This window comes from Equus asinus, chromosome 13, assembly GCF_041296235.1.
Source record: "Equus asinus isolate D_3611 breed Donkey chromosome 13, EquAss-T2T_v2, whole genome shotgun sequence".
Lineage (NCBI taxonomy): Eukaryota > Metazoa > Chordata > Mammalia > Perissodactyla > Equidae > Equus > Equus asinus.
Window position 1 is genome coordinate 3,739,254 of NC_091802.1, and position 19,956 is coordinate 3,759,209.

Below are 19,956 nucleotides of genomic sequence, written 5' to 3' on the forward strand. Positions count from 1 at the left end.
AGGTTCGTGGTTCTGAACCCTGGGCGTGGACCTGCATACCACTCACTGAGCGGTACTGTGGTGGCGTCCCACAAAATAGAGGAAGATTGGCACAGATGTTAGCTCAGCCACAAGCCTCCTCACCAAGACAAAAAAAAGATAAGCACAGCACGGGTAGGATGACCATACCACCTGCTTCCCCAGAGATAATCCCACTTTACAATGCTAGTCCCAGCATCATGTTAGTATCACCCTCTTTCACTCTCATAGTATGCTGTTTGGATGTTGATGATATGGTCACCTAACATAGGAGAAATGAAAATAATAGAACAGTCTGGACAAAGGATTGAAAATGGGTCTGGCTTAGATATGGTGAAATAAAGTTGGAATTTCCCACTCTTCTCTCAGAAATTACCCAAGAGTAACAAGGAGGGTGAGACACAAACATAAGCACTATTTTTATTAAAGCTGGGAGACAGGTGAAATGCCAAACCATAAGACAGGTGGAGGGCTGACAGAAGCACTCCCAATCAAACAGGAGAAGCTGGATGTCTCAGGAAGAGCCAGCCAAATTTACTCCCAACGTGAGGGCAGACCTTAATGTGCAAAGCCCTCTCTAGGAACAGTGGGAATAGGGTGCTTATGCACCCCAGAAGTAGACTGAAATTACATATTAGAACAAATCTTTGAAGATTTAACTTAAGAAAATGATCAGATAAAAAGAAGATTTGAATCCATAGAGCCAATCCATCGTGTCCCAGGAAACATCAGTCCAGAGTGATCATTCAAAAATGTGCAACAGGGAAGTTTACGAATTTCATAGACAAAGAAATAATTCTTGGGGCGACAAAGTAGTTAAGTCACTTATAAGGAAGAAGAAATCAGGCTGGTTTCAGACTTCACTACAGCAACATTCAAGCCTAGAAGACAATGAAGCGATCGCCACACATTCCTCCAGAGATAAAGTACTACCCTAGAATTTTACACTCTGTTTTTCAGGATAAAGGCAACAAGTATTCTTGAACACGAAAAACTCGGAGAATATCACTTCCATAAATTCTTCTTGAAGAAAATACTGATTCAAGATCTTCACAGGATAAGATCACAAGATGTGATCTACCACAAAAGGGCTGGGGGAAACACTGGGTGAAACAGCTAGTAGGAATTCTGAATCTGTTTAACTGTAGGACTAGGACAAAAACGAATGTGGGGATTACGGTTACAGAGCAGAATGTCTGATTTTACAAACCCAGTTACGTGGAAGGGGTCTGATTAACAAAAACTGGGGTGAGAAGGGAGAGAAAAAAAGGGATGTTTAGGAACACTGATTTCCTTTTACAGCCAGGGGTCGAAATACCACATGGAAAGCTGCTAAAAAATCAAGTATAGAAGTATGTATAAAAATATTTAATAGAAAAGAAGGAAACTAAAGAAAGATAAAATTGTTTGACATTGGGTACAGAGAAGGAGAAGACGTCAAGAAAAAAGAGGAAAAGCACTATATTATCATCGTTCAGAACAGGGAGTCAGCAGAAAGAGTCTGAAGAAATAGAGGACTGAGAGTATTGTACAAATTATGAATATAAAGGCAACTGCTTGAAGGAAAATACAAACCTTCCAAATGGCCAGGAGAAACACGCCTAAAACACAGCAAAGCAAACACAAAGCACGTAAGGCAAGAGTAAAAAAAGAACTAAAAAGGCTATGAAAACATAGCATGAAATAACATAACCGTCACACGAATAGGGCTAAACTCCTCTACTCCAAGAAAAAAAGACCTGCAGACTGAATCACAAAGCAAAAGCTGGTGCTCTATTCAAGGGATTTACCTAAAACAAAGGCTCAGAAAAGATGACAATAGACGGGCAAAGGCATATTGGACCAACGCAAACAGCTCAGCAGGCTTGTCACAGTGTCAGACAGCTGTGAATTCAGGCAAAGGGCAGAAACATTAAATGAGACAAGAAAGGTCATTTTATAATGAAAAGCGACAATGTACAGGAATATAAGAGGGATATTTGGGAACAAATAATATAGCATCATCATTTATAATGCAGAGAAATAAAAACACAACAGTAATAAGTTTAATTTACTTCTCTTGGATCACATCAGGTCAAAATACATGTGAGGACACAGAAGACCTACATGGCGTAATAAATAAGCTGTAGCTCATTGACACATTTCCGAATCTGTAGGCTAAACACAGAATATGCATTCCCCTCGAGAGCCTACAAAAGTCACAAAAATTGACCCTATTTTAGGCCACAAAGAAAAAGACAAACTCAAATATTTCAAAAATACAAAGTAGTTCAGACAACATTGATCTCTGATCACAATGAGATAAAACTAAACATTTATAAGAAAATCAGAAACAAAAGACCCTAACCCTTGGAAGTTTTAAAACTCTCACACTCTCTCTTCAAATTTAGAAACACGACATCAAAGACAAGTCAGAACCAAAATTTTAGAATAGCTACAAAATAACAGTAATGGGGATACTATCTATCAGAAATTATGGGCTATAGCTAAAGTAGTACATATCTATATCTAAAGGCCGAGTCTTAACCTTAAATACTCACATTTACAAAAAGAATTGAAAAGCTAAGCATCCAACTCAAGAAGTTAGAAAAAAAGTACAAAAATAACCCAAAAGAATGCAGGAAAAAGGAATTAATAAAGATAAAAGCAGAAATTGGGACTGGCCCCGTGGCCGAGTGGTTAAGTTCACGCGCTCCGCTGCAGGCAGCCCAGTGTTTCGCTGGTTCGAATCCTGGGTGCGGACATGGCACTGCTCATCAAACCAGGCTGAGGCAGTGTCCCACATGCCACAACTAGAAGGACCCACAACGAAGAACATACAACTATGTACCGGGGGGCTTTGGGGAGAAAAAGGAAAAAAATAAAATCTAAAAAAAGAAAAAAAGATAAAAGCAGAAATTAATTAATTAGGAAACAACAACAAACATGGTAGAACTGAAAAATAAATCTGACAGCTGGTTCTTTGAAAAGAAAAATACAATTTAAAACAGTAACAATCAAGAAAGCAAAAAATAGACAAAATAAGAAATTAGGGGGAAATTAAAAAGTTCACAAAAGACTGCTTTTCTCAACTTTATGCAAATACACTTGAAAACCTGGATGAACTAGATAATTTATTTTAAGGAAAATATAATTTATCAAAATTAATTCTAAAAGTTAAAAAAATCTAAGTGGTGAAATTACCACAGAAGAAATAAAGAAGGTTGTCAAAGAGTTACTCTCCCCACAGAAAGCATCAGGCCCAGACATTTTCAACTGGATAACGATCAGACCTCAAAGAACAGAAAATTTTCATGCTACTTAAATTGTTCCAGAGTAAAAGGAAAGAATAAAGTCTTCCAAATTTCCCCCCTCCAAGAGCCCAACAAAGACGCATTCCTTTAAACAAGGAAGCTGGGTTTTTTTTCTTCCCTAAAGTTCTAGTACCTAGTTGTATATTCTAGTTGTAAGTCCTTCTAGTTCTTTTATAGGAGCCACCACCACAGCACAGCTACTGACAGACAGGCGGTGTGGTTCTGCACCCAGCAACCAGGGCTGGGTTGCTGAAGGGGAATGAGCAAAACTTTAACCACTAGGCCATCAGGGCTGGCTCAAAAGCTTCCAAATTTTTTATGATCTGAGCATAACATTGAATCTGAAAACGAAACAATGGTAGACATTCAAAAAGAAAACTATGGCCCACTCTCACTTTTGAATATCAACATAAAAATCCTAAAGAAATAATGTATTAACAAACAGAATCAAGCTGCATGTTAAAAAAAAGAAAACATGACATGTAAGTTTATTCCAGGAATCAATTAGATTTTTTATTAGGCATTTATTACAACTAAGACTCACTATTCCAGGGTTAGGAAATCTGCTCTCTCAGGGCTGCTGAGGCTGCAGGGCCCAGGATGGATGTCTCCTTGGCCCCCTCCCTGTGCAGTGAGGCAAATTCTCTGATCTTGAAGCTCAGTCCTCATTTTCACTGCAGTTTTCATCAGTCAACTTCTAAAACATAGAACACTCCCCCAGCCCCACGACCCCCGGGCTCTGTGTTTCTTGCTCCTGATCTAGCTCTCCACAGCTCCCCTCTCCGCACCCCTCCCCCTCCTCCCTCACCCCTCCGCAGCCCACCTCCCAACCCTTCCTGTCCTGACCTAGAATCCTCTGTAACTTCTGCCCCACAACCTGCAAAGTCCCCTCCATCCTCAAGCACTCGGAGTGGATCCACTTCTCCACTTCTGCCTTGACTGAAACACAGACCTCCCTGAGGAGACCTGAGCGTCCTGTTCTCTAAAGGGCCAGACCACACCTCCCCTCCACTCTTGTCCAAAGTCCTGCTTCTTTAAGGTTTCAATCATTTAACTTTACCACCCTCTCCCCTTCCTGATGTCTCTCTACTTTCTTATTCACTGAAGACATCACTCACAGTGATGCAAAAAGTGTCCTGCCACGTGTATGGGTGGTCTCCACATCCGTGTGTGTGACTTTGGCCTCTCCGTTCACTCCACTTCTCCACCAGGGCTGCCCTGGGCACTGCACAATCAACATAAGGGTACTAGGTGGCCTACTCCACATTAGCCATCCATCCTCACATCCCGACCTGGTCCTCAGTGACCACCTCTGTTCTCTTACCAGAAGCTCCTCTCCAGCTTAGTTTTTCAATTACTCCAGTAAGATCAATAAATCTCTGATCCTCATCAAGACTCCCAGTCTGTTGAACCCACTACTTTCTCCCAACCGTTCAGCTCTCTCCCTCCTTTACTTCTCTTTTTACTCAGCTTAGATCCCCCCGTCCGCCGTTCAGCATTTGATACACATAGGCACACCCCACACCTGCCAATCTTCACAGGCAACTTCCTCTCTTCCTTTCTAGAGAAAATTCCAACTTTCCTCTACCAAACCAAACCTTTGCCCCTCTTCTTTCTTTCTTTCTTTCTTTCTTCAGAAGAACAAGAGAGGTTGTTGCTGTTTAGGTCGAGGTTTCTCAACTTCAGCACTATTGACATTTTGGGCTGGACGATTCTTTGCTGTGGGGGCTGTGGTGTGCGTTGCAGGATGTTTAGCAGCGTACCTGGCCTCTACCCACTGCGTGCCAGTAACATCCCCAGTTGCGACAGCCAAAAATGTCTCCAGACTTTGCCAAACTCTCCTGGGTGGGGGAAGGGAGCAAGTCATGCTTGATTGAGAACCGCTAGTCTGAGCTCAGCCCTCTGTTTTTGCTGGGGCCTCTGCCTCCTCCTTCACACATATACAGTCTTTTCAGGCATCATACAGTATGAAATAGCTTTTTCTCTCCTGTATAGTCAGAAGCTCCCTCTCAACTGGATTCTTTTCGTAAATATTTGAACATCTTTAAAAAAATCCCCCTTCAACAACACTTCCACCTCCGGTCACCAGTACCTCTCCTTCCCTCTCCCATCACATCTTGCAAGAGTTGGTATTTTCCCCACCTCCATTCCTTCTCATTTGATCCTCACTCCCTCAAAGATGACTCAAGGTCCTGTCATTCTGCCCCTGCAGCTTTCAGTAAGGTCTTAAGTGACTTCCATGTCCATAAATGCAGTTGACATTCTTCAGCCCGTGGACATAAGGCACAATGGAGGAGAACCAGACTGAGGGAAGGAAAGATGCTGAGTTTGATCCTGATCCTGTTGAATTTCGGGTGTCTCAGAGGCATTCTAGAGGAGGAGTTGGAGGACATTGAGACAATGTGGGTTGGAGCAAGAGGGGAGGTCAGGGCTGGGACAGAATATATCTAGGTCTCCAGCAGTATGCCTAGAGTCCCACGGGTATGTGTCTAGCTAATGCCATGGGCGAGATGAGGTCTCTTGGCAAGGGAGAGAGGGGTTGTAATACAGCTGTTCTCAAACTTGAAGGTACAGTACTTCAGAATCACCGGACGGGCTTGCAAAATGCAGATTTCTGGGCCCCACACCCAGAGTTTTTAATACAGTAAACTGAATAGCATTGCTAGGATGAAGAATTTCTACCAGGTTCCCAGATGATGCTGAAGCTGCTGGTCTGGGTACCACATCTTGAGAACCACTGATCTAGAGGGAGGAGAGGGGGCGCACGGCTCGGGTGGGGCGCTCTAACATTTATTAGTCGGAGGCGGAGGTAAGCTGTTGACAGAAACAGGAGAAGCTCGGGGAAAGGAAAGACCATCAGCGGCCGGCGGATGGAGAGCGGCCGAGGGTGAAGATGCAGAGGCCTCTGGACTACATCTCCCAGGGAGCCCTGCGCCGGCTCGCGCCCGCCCCCTGCAGGCGGTTCGGGGAGGCGCCGGTCGGTTCCCGGGGACCTTTCGCTCAGCATCTGGGAGCGCCGGGAGCGCGGCTGCTGCGGCTGCGGCGGCGCCGCGGGACCTGAGCGGAGCGGGTGAGTAGGCGCCGCGCTGGCCGCCTGGTCCTCTCCGTCTCCGTTGCGTCGTCTTCTCGGGTCCGGCGAGCCAGCATGGGGGTTCAGGGGTCCGAGCGCAGGGGCGCAGGACTGCCCCTCTGAGAGGGAGGACGCGCTGCCGTCGTCGCCTTGGTGGCCCGGGTCCCCCTCCGCCCAGAGGGTCCCGCCCCCGGCCCGGACCGAGGTCCTGTCCTGTCCTGCCCACCCAGCCAGGAGCGGCGGGACGGGTGCCGCAGGTGGCAGCGGCAGGTGGCCGCCCCCTCCCCGCCGGGCTCCGGGAGGGAGGGCCGGGTGACCCCCGACGACTGCGGCCCTGGGAGGCGCCCCCAGCCCTCGCCGTGGTGGGGCAGGTGCACGGGCGCGCCGGGCCGGGACTCTCCGGCCCCTGTGTGCCTCCCGCGCCCTCCGTGGTGCTGTCCTGGGGGTGCTGTGTGGTGTCGGAGACCGCGTAGCCCTTGGCCGTCCTCGGCGTCCACAGAGCCCTCGTTCCCCTCTTGCCCTGGGGTGACCGGGGAAGGGCGCGGGCTGTGCGTCTCCCGGGTCGGCTGGCGGTGCCACAGCGCAGTGCACCTGGTGAGCCCTGGGGACCGTTTGGACGCTTAGGGGTGGCCCGGGGATGCGGAGCCCGTCAGGAGTGCAACGGGAACAGCCTCCTTTCCAAATACCTTCGAAATAAAATTAGTTTGATGTGCTTATCTTTTCTTAAAGGAAGTTTGACCCTGAATAGCTTATTTTTATTTTGTGGGAGCTCCATTTGCCCTCACGTAAGTTTATGTAATAAGCAGTATACGGTTTGAAAAAAATATCACAGTGAAGGTGCTCTTCTTTGCCCTCTATCGGAAGAATTATGTTGGCCTGGTTGACGTGCTTATCCATCAGTAACTGCGGGAGCTGGAGGCAGGAGATAAAAGTGTTTTGGAGTGGAGTCACAACTCAACCCTTCGGAACAAATTTGGTTTTAGAAGATTTTTGTTATTCAGTTTCAAACAAGATGTTGCAACGTTTAAGATGGGGGAGGAGGGAGGGAGCAAAAGCTTGTCAATCCTAATACCTTACTCTACAGAAAATAGCTTTGCATAATTAACTCGCAAGGCAAGCAGATTTAATTTGGTCGCCAAAACAAGATCTAAAGCACAGCCTCCATACTAAACTCTGTCAGTTTTAATAGTTTTTCAGTTGATTTGTTTGGCTGTTCTAGGTAGACAGTCTTATCTACTGTTAAGAAACAACAGAGGTCTCTTTCTAATGTTTGTACTAATTATTTCTTTGTCTTCCAATGATCACCCTCTCTACAGCGTTGACTATTAAGGTTAAATAGGACATTTTTGTCTAGGTTTTAGGGGAATGCCCCCAGTGTATCTTTCACTAAGTTCATTCTCTATCATATTGTTAGTTTCCATCTTGTTGATTTTTTTTCCCCCAAATGCTTTGGGGGAAAAATACAGCTTGTATTGATATGACCATGTAGTTTTCTTCTTCACATTGTTAACGTAAGTGATTAGGCTGCTAAATTTTCTGTCTCTAAAATCCTGGGATAATTTGAAATGCACTTTTGGGTTGTTTGATAGATTCAATTAGCTAACATTTTATTTAGGGTTTTGGTATCTATATTTATAAGTGTTTGGTATCTATATTTATAAGTGTGGTATCTATACTTATAAGTATATACTTCCCCCCTCCCCGTTTTTGACTGAGCTTGTAATTAAGGTTATGTTGTCCTCACTGATTAAGTTGGGAAACTTTCCATCATTTTCTGTGCTCTGGAGCAGAAGAATTGTCTGTGCCTTGAAGTTTGGCAGACTCACTGCAGAGCGCCTGGCTGCTGGTGGTGTGTTTTTTAAGAAGTTGCTATCAGTATTTGACTACCTTTTCAGTTTTTTCCGTGATCATTGGTTTTTCTCAGATTTTCTGTTTCTTCAAAGTCAATCTAATACTTTATATCTTCCTGGAAAATCATTAAGATTGTTGAAATTTAATATATGTTAGCATAATGTAGTATTCTGTTGTAAGAAAATAAACTCTTCCATATGTGTGGCGTGTTCTCTTTCTTGTTCATACTTTGGCTTGTGCCTTTTCTCTTTTTTAATTGGTCAGACTTGCTTATTTTATTAGACTTTTCAAAGAACCAGCTTTTGGATTTATTGATTAATCCTATTGATTTTTATTTTTCTATGTCATTAATTTCTGGTTTTTATGTTTCTTTTCGCGTAACTTGAGTTTATTTTATTCAGGTTCTAGCCTCTTGAATTGAGAGCTTAGATCATTTATATAATCAGCCTTCCTTCCTCCTGAACAAGGCGAGGACTTCTCATTCTTCCATTCCAGTCTCTCCCATTTGGCCTTAGCTCTATTTTTACTTTAGTCCTTCGAATTAGACATTATTGTTGTGTTATTATTATTTTGTAGATCAATGTTTGTTATATTTATCTACCTGTTTACCATTTTCTTCACTCTTCATTCCTTCTTGATCACAGATACTCTTCTTTGGATCATTTCCCTTCTCCCTGAAGTACATTCTTAGAAGTTTCTTCAATGATGATACATATTCTGTTTTTATACCATCTGAAAATGTCTTTATTTTGCCCATTCTTGAATTTTGGCTTCACCAGCTTTCTCTATTCCATTGATTTCAAAGTTATTTTAGTTTTTTTTCTAGCATTTTTTGAAGATATTTTGTTGAGATCTCTATTCTGCCATATTGCTGAAAGAAAGATAAAGATTAAAAATGGAAATTAATTTGTAGTCTAATGAACTGGCAGTTTTAGTGACTTTTCCCTGTACAAAGTTATATATTTATCTCAAATTTGTCAATTATAATTTATATTCTCTGTATCCTTAACTTATTTTTTCTATTCTAATATGACTTATTGATTCTGAGAGTTGTGTTCAAGACTTCCACTATGATTCCTAGTCGGTTTCTTTTGTTCTATTTCTATTCGTTTTTGCAATGTATATATTGCTCATAGGGCCACCCAAAGCAACGTGTATATATTTGTGTTGTATTTTTAAAACTATGTTTTTAGATGCTTAAAGCTTCACAATTATTTTTATTTTCTTGGTAAATTGTACCTTTGGAATAAAATAGTCATCCTATCTTATTTAATTATTTTTGCTTTTAATTCTATTTTGCCTGATATTAATATTGCTACATCTGCTTTATTTCTGTTAGCATTTATCTGGCATATCTTTTTCCATTCATTTATTTTCCATTTTTGGTGTTTTGTTTTAGTTTCTACTCTTGTGATTAGCTTATAGCTAGATTTTGTTTTACTACTTAGTGTTTATCTTAAACAATTGTGGTAAAATACACATAACATAAAATTTACTATATTAATAATTCACTAGTATTAAGTGTATTCACATTGTTGTGCCACCAATCTCCAGAACTTTTTCATCTTGCAAAACGGAAACTCTATACCCACTAAACAACAACTACCCATCCTCCACTCCCTCCCCCCCCCCCGCCCCCCCGTATCTGGTAACTACCACTCTATGTCTCTATGAAATTGCCTCTTCTAGGTATCTCATATAGTATTTGTGTTTTTGTGACTGGCTTATTTCACTTAGAATAATGTCCTCAAGGTCATTCCATTTGTAGCATGTTTCAGAATTTTCTTGTTTATTTGAGGCTGAATGGTATTCCGTTGTATGTGTTTACCACATTTTGCTAATCCTTTCATCTCTTGGTTGCTTCCATATTTTAGCTATTGTGAATAATGCTTCTTTGAATATGGGTATACAAATATCTCTTTGAGACCTTGCTTTCAATGTTTTTGGGTATATACCCAGAAGTGGAATTTCTAGATCATATGGTAATTCTATTTTTAATTTTTTGAGGAACTGCCATATTGTTTCCCACAACTGTACCATTTTACATTCCCAAAATGGTGTACAAGGTTCCAATTTCTCCTTATCCTCTCCAACACTTGATATTTTCTGGATTTTTTTCTGATAGTAGCAATCATAATGTGTATGAAATCTTAGTCTTTCAATAGGAGGCTTTAACCCATTTATGTTGATTTTGATTACTGATATTTGTGGGGCTGTTCTTGTCATCGTATTTATTTGTTTTTTTTAAAGATTTTATTTTTCCTTTTTCTCTCCAAACCCCCGGTACATAGTTGTGTATTTTTAGTTGTGTGTCCTTCTAGTTGTGGCATGTGGGACGGCACCTCAGCATGGCTTGATGAGCGGTGCCACATCCCTGCCCAGGATTCAAACTGGCGAAACCCTGGGCTGCCGAAGCGGAGCATGCGAACTTAACCACTTGGCCACAGGGCCAGCTCCTCTCGTCATCTTATTTTGTGTTTGCTATCTTTTATGCATATTACCTTCCAGCCTCTGCTCCTTTCCTACCTTTTCTTGGATTGACTGAGTTTTTCTTGTTCCTTTTATCTCTCTCAAGACATGGAAGTTACAGATATTATTCCTACTCTGCCTGTGGTAGATACCTGTAAATTTGGGGGCAACCTTTTATTTAGGTGTAACATAAATGTGTAGAGGTACATACATCTTACGTGTATAGCTTGATGAATTTTGACCAACTGAATACACGTATAACCAGCACTCAGAACAAGAAACCGCCTCTCCAACACTCCAGAATTTGTCCTTCTGCAGCTCACTACCAAAGATAACCACTATCATTTCTAAGACAATAGATTAGTTTTGCCTATTTGGGTACTTTACAGCAATAGAATCATACAGTATATACTCTTTTATATAGAGCTTCTTTCCATCAACATTACATTTGTGAGATTTGTACATATTCTTGAGTTTAGTTGTGGTTCGTCCATTCTCATTCGTGTATGTATTCCATTGTTTCTATAACCGCAATGTAGATATCCATTCTACCTTGATTGGCATTTGGGTTGTTTGCAGTTTTAGGCAATCATGAACAGTGCTGCTGTGAACATTCTGGCATATTTCTTTCTTTGAAGGAGTGTGTGCATTTCTGTTGATGATACACCTAGGAGTGGAATTGCTTGCTCATAGGATGTGCTTATGCTCAGTTTTGGTAGATCCTGCCAGTTTTCAGCAGTCGTTGTACCAACTTAAGTCCTATGGAAGAATTTGTGGTTGCTGCACATCCTTGACAACTCTTGGTAATTTCTGTCTTTTCCATTTTAGTCATTCTGGTGGATATCACGTTGTAGTTTTAATTTGGTTTTCCTGTATGATAAGTGAAATTGAGCTCCTTTGGTACCCGTAAGTTTTACACATATTTAAACATTTTTTTCTCTTGATGTTTAAAGATAATCTGTATATATGAACTCTTCATGAGTAAAGCAAGAAAGAACCTTAACATGTTTTAATTCTACCTCATATTAAGATCTGCTGATCTTTGAGTTTTTGTACATTATGCGCAAATAATGATGTTTTACCGATTATTTGCTGGTCAGTTATAAATTTTACCAATTATTTGCTCATCATTGGTTGTTTCATCCCTTTTCTCCTTTTTGGATTCATTATTTGTCTTGCTCAAACAAATCTTTAAGAAATTGTGTTTTTTTCTCCAGGGATTTTGTGGGTGGTAAACTTTCTGAGCCCTTGCATGTTTAAAAATATATTTTTATTTTGCTTTTCCACGTGAATTCTCTTGACTGAGTATAGGATTCTAGGTTAAAAACTTGTGAATTTTGAAGGTAATTCTCCATTATCTGCTGGCGTCTAGTGTGGTTGATGAGAAATCTATGCAGTCTGATTTCCGTTTCTTTGTCGTTAACCTGTTTATTTCTCTGAAGCTTTACAATTTTCTTCCCTTAGTGTTCTAAAATTTCACCATTATTTGTCTCAGGATGAGTCGTTTTTGTTCTTCCTGCTCAGTGCTTGGTAGTCTCTTTCATTCTAAAGATTAATGTATTTCTCTGGCACTGGAGAAGATTCTCTTTGAGTATTTCCTTGCCTCAATTCTCTTTATTTTCTGCTTCTGGAATTACTGTTAAATGAGGATTAAAATCTCTCAATTTATCTTTCATATTTCTTGACTTTCAAATGTTCTTTCTATCTTTATGGGCTGCATTCTGGGAGATCCCTTGGCTTGACTTTCCAGTTCGCCAGTCTAGTGTTTAGCTTTTTCCAGTCATCTCTTATCCCATCTGTTGAGTGTTCTTAAATGTTTATCATATATTTAGTTTTCAAGGTCTATACCTTTTTAAATTTAATTTTTGGTATAGCTAAGATGTTCAGTGTTCAAAAATCATACTGTGTTAAAAAGACATAAGTGAAAGGTCTCGCCACCACCCCTTCCCCCATCTACCCATGTCTCCCTCAGCCTACAAGTATGTAACCATTGTTATTGATTTCTTATGTATCCCTCCAGAGTCTCTTTATGCAAATATGAATTAGGTTCTTAATTCCTCCTTTTTTTGCCCCAAATAGTAGCATTATTCCATATCCTGCCCTTCACCCTGCTTTTAAATTTCACAATGTGTTAGAGAGATGTTTAGCTATTAGTTAGCTGCTTGCTTTTCATAGGTAGAGTTTCCCTCAGATATTTCCTAGGATATGTAATGATTTTTTCGATGTGCTCTATTAACTCTCTTTCGTTAGATATGTGTTCTCCTGTTGATTGGGTGTCCCCATTTCATGACATTGAATAAAAGCTCAGTGATCCTTCCTTTGTCTGCTCATCTTTGAGTTTGAGAATTCCTGTTTTCCTGCCTGTCCTATTTGCCATAGGCTGCCTCTGGTAATTGTTGAAGAATTGTGACATGCTGCTGAGTAGAGTGGATGTTCCAGGTGAGGGGCATTTGTTGTGGGCTTCTCACTGTATGTGGGCAAGGGTCCCATGGCCCTGGCCATCTCACTGCGTTCCAGTTCATCACTTGGTCATATTCCATCCCTGCCCCTCTTTGTCTCTGCTGATTTGGAACCTAAAACCTTTTACCATTTTCCGCTGCATGACAGCCTCCTCTCAAGCCTGTATTGGCTGTGGTTTGCTCAGGCAATCTGATTCTGAGTATTCTCTACCGTTCAGAAATTTCTTAGATGTCTTAATTGGCTGGTAGCACTGTTTCTTGTCTTCTAGGTCTCTTATCGATTCAGTGTTTTGAAAGTAATATTTCTGCCACTCCATAGAATTTTAGGACACCCAGAAGGTACAAGTATGTGTTTAGTCCATTATCTTGGTCCAATCTCCAATATTATCTTTTATCTTGAATTTATTTCTGTATCAGGGGTCCCCAAGACCAGCCCCAGATTTGGTGATTCACTGGGAGGTCTTACAGGACTCAGCATCCCACCATACTCATGGCTGAGCTTTAGTACAGTGAAAGGATACAAAGCAAAATCAGGACAAGGAAGAGGAGCATGGGGCAACGTCTGGAGAAAATAAGGTGCAAGTTTCCAAGAGTCCTCTCCCAGCGGAGTCACACAGGATGTGCTAATTCCCCTGACAAGGAGTCATGACAACACATGTGAAATGTTGTCCCCAAGGAAGCTCACTTGAAACTCAGCACCCAGAGTTTTTACCCAGGTGCCCTCTGCCTGGCACGTACCGAAACTCCAGACTCCCTGAACGAAAGCAGGTGTTCAGCATAAACCACAGTGTTTGTACAGCAATTTGTACAAACACACAATAGGCACAGTGAGCCTCTCTTATCAGTTCTGCAAATGTTAGGAACCCTCCCGGAATCTAAGTTCCCCAGATGCCAGCCAAGGGCCAACCTGGCAAGCAAGCCTTTTTAAGAAGAGCAGTCTCAAGCCTGCTGTGTTAACTTTTTTCTGCAACGTTTCCCTCCTATTTTCCACAGATAAAGATGGATACTATACCTGGAAATGACTTCTCCCACATACAAAATAGAGGGAGATTGTCACAGATGTTAGCTCAGGGGCAATCTTCCTCACACACACACACACACTCAAAAGATGTAAATGAACTGTTTCCTGACTTTCGAAGAAGCCAAAGTATGGCACATGCCAAGTAGCCTTGAAGGGATGTCAGTGGCAGGGCGTGGGGAACCACTCAACCATTTTACATTACTGTTTCTCGAATTCGCCTTTGGTCACTTCAAGATGATAAGTGGCTCGTCATCAAACACAGCAATCTGCAGCTTAACACACCTTTTCCACAGAACCAGTCCATCACCCTATTCCATGGCAGTTGCTATTCCCCAGACTCTGGCCTTGGGGCTGCTCATGGAGCATTTCATCACCGCTCTTCCGTGGCTGTATTAGATGGTTTTTGTCGCTTCTCTTTGTGTCTGTCAGAGTTTTATCTCTCACAAGATTGAGAATTCCCTGAGGACTGAATAGCAAATCATACTTACGTATATACTCTGTGCCTCCCTAGTAGGGTGACATGCTTATAGTTGGTGCCTATTAATGCTTGTTGAAAGATCAGCTACAGGAAGTGGGAGGCAGTCTCTTCTTCATTCTGTCCCCTGCTTGACATGTAGCTGATTTTTGTTGTGTGCTGAGGATGGTGACGTAAAGCGTCAAGCTGATGTTAACTGCTTGGGTTGTCTGTCTGTGTTCTGTCTTCCCAAGCAGCAGATGGTAGAATTAAGTGTTTTAGTTTGAAAGGCTTTGTGAGGTCATTGCATCTGCATGTGGGCTTAGATTGTCAAACCACCTTTTCTGTCTAACTCTGTGGGTGTATCTAGTTGTAGACCTATTTCCTTCCTCTCCCCATGTTTTTAGACCTCAGGTGTGAGGAACTGAATTAATCATCTTATCATTCCTAGCACCTTATCATCATTGGTCTCTGCAAGCCCCTCTCGTGTTTGGTTTACTTGTTCATGCGTTCCTTGGTTTATTGACCCATTCATTCATTGCTTTATTCTTCTGTGTACCCCGCTCTCATTCTCTTCACCCCATAGCCAACTATTCTAGTGTGTTTAATACCTATGCTTTTGTTTTATGAGTACTTATAAATGTGTATTGCTTTGTGTGCATGTGTTTTTAATTTACATAAATGTGTCATGTTATAGTTCTTATTCTGTTTCTTAGTCACTCACTACCATGTTTTTATGACTCATCCCTGTTGCTATGTGACTATCTTGTCTCTATATCCACCATATCGTGCCTCTCTCTTTCCTGGTGATGGACACCCACATCGATTCCTATGCCCAGACACTACAAACAATGCTGATTGAAACTCCTGTTCATGTCCCATATGGACTTCTTCAAGAATCTCTTTGGGATTTAGGCCCAGGAGCAGGATTGCCTGGTCGTAGAATGTGCCTTTGCTTAATAGAACCAAGTAATCACCAGATTGCTCTTCAGAGTGGCTGCACCATCCTGAATTCTCCCAGTAGTGCACAGGATTTCAGACCAGCCCTTGTTGTATGTGAAGCAACACCTTGAAAATAAACAGGCTTGGTGACAGTGTTCACGAAGATGTTAAACTTGATTATGGGGCAAAGTGTACTTGGAGTTGAGAGCGCAGCCCTGGTTGCTGTATGTCATGATGTCAACTGAGAGTAATAGAAAGACTGAATGTGCTTAGCCTCTTTCAGCAGGAATAACTCATTCTTTTCAACCTTTTTTGGATTGTTTCTTGTTTTGATGCACAAAAAGTGCATGGCTTAGTGGAGTCTGCATATGAATGGGAGCTCTAAACCAGGGGTCTAAAAGCTTTTTCTGTAAAGAGCCAGATAGTAAGTATTTTAGGCTTTTTAGGGTCATACGGTCTCCCTCACAACAACTCAACTCTGCCCTTCTAGCTCGAAAGCAGCTGTAGACACTATGTTAATGAATGTGGTCTGTTCATTTGATCCTTATTTGGCCCACACACCATAGTTTGCCAACTTAATTTCTTCTTCCTTCTCTGGTTTCTAAGATGCGAGGTTATAACATTCACATAATTACTAGGTAGCAAGTACCTACCGTGTGCCAGGGCTGAGATTATAGTGACGGGTGAGACACAGTCTTTAAGCTGAATGTCTGGGTGGGGAGACAGATGAGTGAGGGTAATCGGCCAGGACGGAGTGAGCACAGAATCGGGCATCGGGGTTTAGAGTGGGGTGTATCAGGTAAGACTCCCTATAAGAAGGAGGTATCTAACATGAAGGAGGAGGAGGACTTAGGCGGGACAAGGGCCGAGGGTCTTTTTGTACTTCATCTGCAAAACCAAGAAGTGAGCAAGCTGGAAAGGAATGATCAGAGTTCTGTGGAGGAACGGGGGAGTTGGGGCAGAGGTAGGAGGGGTGGTAAGCAGCCCAAAAGTGGGAGCAGGAGTGACAAGAATGAGATGGAATAAAAAATCCACACACAGAATCACGAATGCTTAAATAATCAAAGGTGGATGGTGACAACTCCCATGCTGTTAAAATGTGTCAGAAAATAAGAAAACAGAAAGCTTCCCAAGTAATTTCATGAAGTTAAAATAACCCTGATAGAGGACAGTAGAAGCCCACAAAAGTAAACTATAGACCAAGTTGACATATGGTAAATATGCAAACATCCTAAATAAAACAGGAAAATGAATTCAGCAGAATTCAAAGAGTAATAAACTTTGACCAAGTAGGTTTTATTCTGGAATTCAAGAATACTTTGATATTAGGACATATGATAGTTTAATACATTATGTAAATAATAAAAAGGGGAAAGCCATAGAATCATCTTGAGAGATACTGAAAAAGCGCTTAATAGAATTTAACTTTGAATCTTGTCTCTCCTTGAAAAGCTTTCCCGTGCCTCGCCTTCAACTGGGGCAGTCTCCCCTGCCTGGCTAATTTTCTTACCTTTTTATTTCTCTGGAAAATCCTTGCTCATTATTTCTTAAACTTTTCATTTGTCATGTCCTTTGTGAATCCTTTCTTGTGTACTCTATTTGGAGTAAGTTATTCTCTTCTCTCTAGTCCATTGATGCTCTATTCATATCTCTAATCTTGCATTTCAAGTGTAATTTTCAGTTTCTTTCAGTACTTAGTTGTTTTCCTCCTATAGGAGCCAGGTAGTGTGTTAGGCGCTGGAGATACAAAGATGAATTAGACAATGTGCGGGTTATTTCCTCCTCACCCTCGGACTCATTCCCTACCCTTCTTTTGCTTGTCTCTGTATTGGAGGGAGCCAATTCCTGCCAACTTGATTTTGCAGGCTCCCTCTGGCCTACAGTGGCTAGTGGGAGTCACTAGTGGGAGACTGGAAGGTGAGTGGAATGGAGAAGCCAGAGGACTTCTCCCCCGTTTTCTGTTGAGGTCAGTGTCTCTGGGGTGTTTCCAGCTCCAGCTGAGTGACACTGGCCTCTGGTCACTGGTGATATCACCTCCTTCCTCTATTCCTCCAGCCTTAAGCGTGCAGGAGGTGTCCCATGGTTGCTAATCTCTGGGTTGTCTCACCATCCTATTTGGCTTTTTAGCCCTTCACAAAACCTTGTAACTAGTTCCCATATTAAATTCCTTCTATTGAGCCACCTGTCTTGAATTCTGTTTTCTTCACTGGCCCCTGCTGGATGTAGATAAGAACCCTACTTTTTTGTGCTCACCACCTTATAGGACAAACAGACGTTAAAACGACTGTAATTTCTGTCTGTTCAACACTCCTTCCTCTCTTCTTCTGGAAGTAGACGTCACTTTGGACTCAGGGATTGGCCATGACCTAGAGTGAGACCATCACAGAACTTCACTCTCCCTGTTCACAAAGGTTTGTCCAAGAGTAATCATGTCATCAGAACCAGGCTAATCACTTTCCTTCAGATTTTTTCAAAATGGAACCAGTAGAACGAGAGGCCCCCCCGTTCCCTGGAGTGCTAAGGATGTTCAGGCTCCACGGGAGCTGGGTCTTTGTTTTGTACAGTGTATGTCTCCAGTGCATAGTGAGTGCCCTGTAAATAAAACTTCATAAAATCTAAGATGCCATTAATTTTAAAACAATTAATTTGGTTTTCCACTAAAAGAGAAAAAAATGCTGTCAATTAAACTATGACACAATGTATTTTATTATGCATACTTGTTATTTTAGACTTATTAAAAGATCTTTTAAGCTTATTTAGACATCAATTTATATCATATTCCATTCTTGTACCTATATAAAAAGGAAAATATAAGTGAGGTAAATTGGTTAAGGTATTTCTAAAACTTCCTCACATTTGAAGTTTCCCTTTTGAATCACTTTTTGACTCCAAGTCATTTATGTCTGTGATTTTTCACAGATGACATGCTCTCTGCTGTAAAAAAGCATTGGTAATGTGCTGGTTGTAAAAGCATTCCTCAGTTGTCTCCAGGATTTCCTTTTGAGGTTATGACATCTATTTTGCAAATTTGATGCTGGCACTTCCTTGATCTTAATGGAAGGTTCTAACAGAAGGAGTGGATAAAACAGCCAGGACTCACATTCCTTCTTTGATTGTCCTTACTTGGTTTGTAGGCTGAAATATTACAGGGTTGCAGCTACTTGTGAGGCTACCTGGAATGAAAACCAAGTCACTATGCTTTTTGGCAAGCTTATTCTTTAACTGACTGAGTTTGCACACGTGCAGGCATTGACCTGCCAGCAGCAACTGTAAGAGGTATGCTGATTTCAGGGATATTGAAATGTGTGTCTTAGAATTGGTGGACTGTGGTATTTGTGCTGTTAATTAATCTAGTGAACTTGATGCTGCCTGAACCCATAACTCCTGCTGAGAGAATGAAGGCAATACACAGAAAGACATAGAGAGTGGGTATTCCCAGATCCAGTTACTCCTTAGGCCACATCCACCCCTGTGCTTTCCATGGTTTATTTATGAAAGCTGGTGATCCTTCCCTTCTTTTTTTGTAAAACTAGTTCAGATTAGTCTAATGGCACTTGCAACCTAGGGAATCATGACTAATACAGAAGCTTATAAAATGATTATAAACTATGTGGTATGTGCAGAAATTAAAGTATATACAAGGCTCAGAAGTAGCATGAAGGAGAGAGAGACTGACTCTTTCAGAGGGTTCCCCGCAGGAGGAAGTGTTTAAGCTTCGGCTCCCTTGGCTTTCCCAGGCAAGGCAAGATCCTCCTCTTAGATGCTTCCAAGGACTCTGTGCACACTCATGCTTCAGGTTGTTTGTCCCCACTCTGTCTTTCTCACCATTCTCTGTTTCCTAAGGCAGGAATCACAGACCCAATAAATAATTGTTGAACAAATGAATGAATGGGTTTTGAGGAAGGAAGATAAATTACTCATCAACAGGGATGAGAATGGCACTCCAGGAAGAGAAACCAGGAATTGCAAAGGCAGGCAGGCATGGAAAAGCAAGATGTGTTCTGGAAACTACGTGTAGTTGGAAATGCTGGGAGGTGAAGTTCAAAGCTGAGATGGTAGGAGATGAGGCTGGAGGGATGGGCAAGGGCTAGAGCACTGGGGCTAATGTGTCATGTTGGGATGCTTGGACCTTATTCTGTAGGCAGTGGGAACCACTGAAGTGTTCAATTTTATTGTGGTAAAATATACGTAACATAAAATTTACCATCTAATCATTTTCAGTGCACAGTTCAGTGACATTAAGTACATTCACATTGTTGTCCAACCATTGCCACCATCCATCTCTAGAACTATTTCAGCTTCCCAGTCTGAACTCTGTCCGTTCAACAAGAACTCCCTGTTCTCTTCCTCGCAGCCCTGCAACCACCCTTCTACTTTCT

The 19,956-nt window shown here is 41.7% G+C and overlaps 1 protein-coding gene across 6 annotated transcripts in view; it reads left to right on the forward strand.

Annotated features, from left to right (window-relative positions):
* Positions 1 to 19,956, forward strand: part of SPECC1 (sperm antigen with calponin homology and coiled-coil domains 1) — a 281,001-nt gene that overhangs the window by 15,556 nt on the left and 245,489 nt on the right. Inside the window, exon 1 of one of the 6 annotated variants that reach the window (XM_014853171.3) lies at positions 6,259 to 6,381. The exons of 4 other annotated variants lie outside the window; for them this stretch is intronic. The gene's annotated coding sequence lies outside the window, so the exon portion shown is untranslated. Of the gene's footprint in view, positions 1 to 6,258; positions 6,382 to 19,956 lie in introns of those variants that run through there. One more of the 6 variants, XM_070481969.1, reaches the window with a different exon arrangement.